Source organism: Miscanthus floridulus, chromosome 8 (genome assembly GCF_019320115.1).
Source record: "Miscanthus floridulus cultivar M001 chromosome 8, ASM1932011v1, whole genome shotgun sequence".
In the NCBI taxonomy this organism is placed as follows: Eukaryota; Viridiplantae; Streptophyta; class Magnoliopsida; order Poales; family Poaceae; genus Miscanthus; species Miscanthus floridulus.
This window is the reverse complement of record NC_089587.1, coordinates 165,934,446-165,937,212: the sequence shown is the minus strand read 5'-3', so window position 1 is coordinate 165,937,212 and position 2,767 is coordinate 165,934,446. Positions and strand designations below refer to the sequence as shown.

Here is a 2,767-nt window from a genome sequence, read left to right as displayed (position 1 = left end):
TTAATACTTTTCCTTTTATTTCAAATGCAAGACTGAATGGTTGAAACGAAGGGTCATGCAAAAAGACCATCTGAAAGCAGTTCAAGAGTCAATAGCAGGATATCTTCTAAAAAAAGTGCTAAATCCCAACGGCGAGTTCTACTTTGATCCTAAGGAACTAATAATGTAAATTAAATGTTTATTGATATCGTTATTTTCGAGAATAAGATTATGAAAGTGTTGTATATATACATATATATCTATAATATATATAGTTTCATACTTTATTCGAATATAATAATGCTCGAGATGAGAATTAGATGTAATTATATACGTGCGTGTATTTATATTAGCAGCGTAGAATACGTACATAAAAACATATTATATATTAAACAAATATGTGTAACTGAGCTGAAAACAAATTAAACAAAAAAAAAGAAAAAGAAAAGAAACATTTAGTCCCGATTGGGGTGCGGCCACGTATGCTCGGCTAGAGGGCCTTTAGTCCCGATTGGTAACACCAACTAGGACTAAAGGTCCCTCTTTAGTCCCGGCGCGGTAACCGGGACTAAAGGCCGTTACCGCCCAGGACAACAAGTCCATCCTATAGTAGTGGGCACCTATGCAAGCCGCAAAGCTTGCATCCGAAGGTGGGATCACACTTAGGGATCATATACCTATATTTCCACCCTGGAAGGAGCACAAGGCTAAGGAGAACGAGGATCAAATTGATAACTATATTGGCAAATTAGCTGTAAGTCTAACTATTTGACATGTCTAATCTAAGTTCATCGTGTCCTTTCCATTCTCAACTCTAAATTTGATAGTTTTTACTAGGCCAAATTCGACATGGACATCAAGGCTAAGCCAGTGAAAGATGCATGTGTTGATATGCTGAAGCGTGGACAGCGATAGAGAATGCATACACTGAAGAAAAAGTACTTTGACGGGGTTTCTGCAAATCAAGTCAGGACTACGTCACCTGTGAGCTGTATGAGTGATGACCAATGGAGAGCATTGGTGGAGATGTGGTCATCCCCAAAGCACAAGGTATAAAACATATGTACGAGCATGCTATAGTTTTTTAGTATTTACTGTTTTTGTTACTCCATAATACAATGTGTGATCTACAGGAGAAGTGTTTTGAAGATTCATGGTTCTCTTTGCATCCTAAAATATATTAGCCAATACTAAAATTCGTGAGCCTGATATCTGAGTTGTTTTGTAACAAATGGGATTTGTAGTCCTTAATCTAATCATAGACAAGGAAAAAAGTATAAACCTTAGTGTGCTTGCAAACCTGAGTTCAAAGGAGCAGCTCCCATTTGTAGTGTAACTTGATGTAATCTGTATCTCATATGATCTCTATTTAGAATTTTTAAACATGCCATCATCTTGATAACTTTTCTGTTATGTAAAGTCATCTTTGTTCTTCGATCCTGCCTGTAACATATTCATTTCCATTCTGTTTTTTCATGAAAGTAGCATGCTGTAGTATTTTTTTGAACTATTTACTATTTCCATTACTTTTACACAATTTGTGATTTACAGGATAAGTGTGTCAAGAACCAACTTAATTGTGAGAAAGTCCAATTTCAGCAGCGAACAGGCTCTCGGTGCTACATTGCATGTGCCTATGTTGCGGTAAGAAAGTAACTATATGATGTGTGATCTTGTGGCCGGCTTAAGTTTTAATTTCATGATTGTTGTATAATTTGCGGTAAGAAAGTAACCATATGATGTCATGATTCTTGTCATTTCAGAAGCAAGAAAAGTATAAAGATACAGAGCCCACTGCAATTGATTTGTTCAAGGTCACACACTGCAGTAAGACTGGTTTCTGTGAACCTGTGAAGAATGCTATTGTAAGTACTAGTTTCCTTTCTTTTGCCTCGTGTACTTGAAAGCAAACCTGAGAACATGTAAGATTGAGTCTGAATGGTTGTATTGCTAGGCTTCTATGGAAACAATTCAGGCTGAACCACTACAAGAAGGACAGCAGCCAAAGTCTGATATTCAAGTTGTTGCCCAAGTTCTGCCACAGTCCAGTACATTCCTTCAAAATATGGGCCTTCAATATAGCTCTGGAACAAGCTCAAGGGATGTTGTTGCTTCACAAGTGCAAGAGCTACAAGCTCAACTTGAGTCTGAGAAGCAAGAAAAGTCGGGACTTCAGCTACAAGTAGACACCTTAAAGATGCATGCAGAAGAATCTGAGGCAACAATGGCAAAGCAATCAGAAGAGATCCAGAATTTGAAGAAGGCACAAGAAGAAAACAACAATCTCCTTCGGCAGCTCATAAGCTTCAAACAGGTTCAGTTGACTCCTCCCTAAACCTTGAGTAATCTTGTGGGTGTGCTGGATGACTTTTGGCGAGCAATTGGAGGTCCTCTTGGAATACTTTTGTGGCTGTACTATTTCAGCTTGATGTGGGCTTGAACTATTTGACATTGTGGATGCTGGATGACTTTTGGTCAGCCATTGCAGGTCTTCTTGGATTACTTTTGTGGCTATAATGTTTCAGCTTGAAATGGGCTTGAACTATTCGACATTGGGACCTATTTTGTAGGAGTTAGCTCTTTGTTCTTGCTGGACCTAATTTGGTGAATGGTGAATGCTTATGTATGACTATCAAACTGATGTAATGTTTCAGTGAATGCAAATGTATGGCTAGCATGTTAAATTGTGTTAATTGCTGACTGTAATGTTAACTATGAAAAAAATCAGATTGGACTGCATTAAAAAAATCAGCCCAAACAAAAGTTTAAATGGGCCAAGCCCAAACAA

The 2,767-nt window shown here is 37.8% G+C and overlaps 1 pseudogene; it reads left to right on the top strand.

The window, feature by feature from the left end:
• The first annotated feature begins 601 nt into the window (after positions 1 to 601).
• LOC136473927 (uncharacterized) lies at positions 602 to 2,452 on the top strand (annotated as a pseudogene).
• Positions 2,453 to 2,767: the final 315 nt, after the last annotated feature.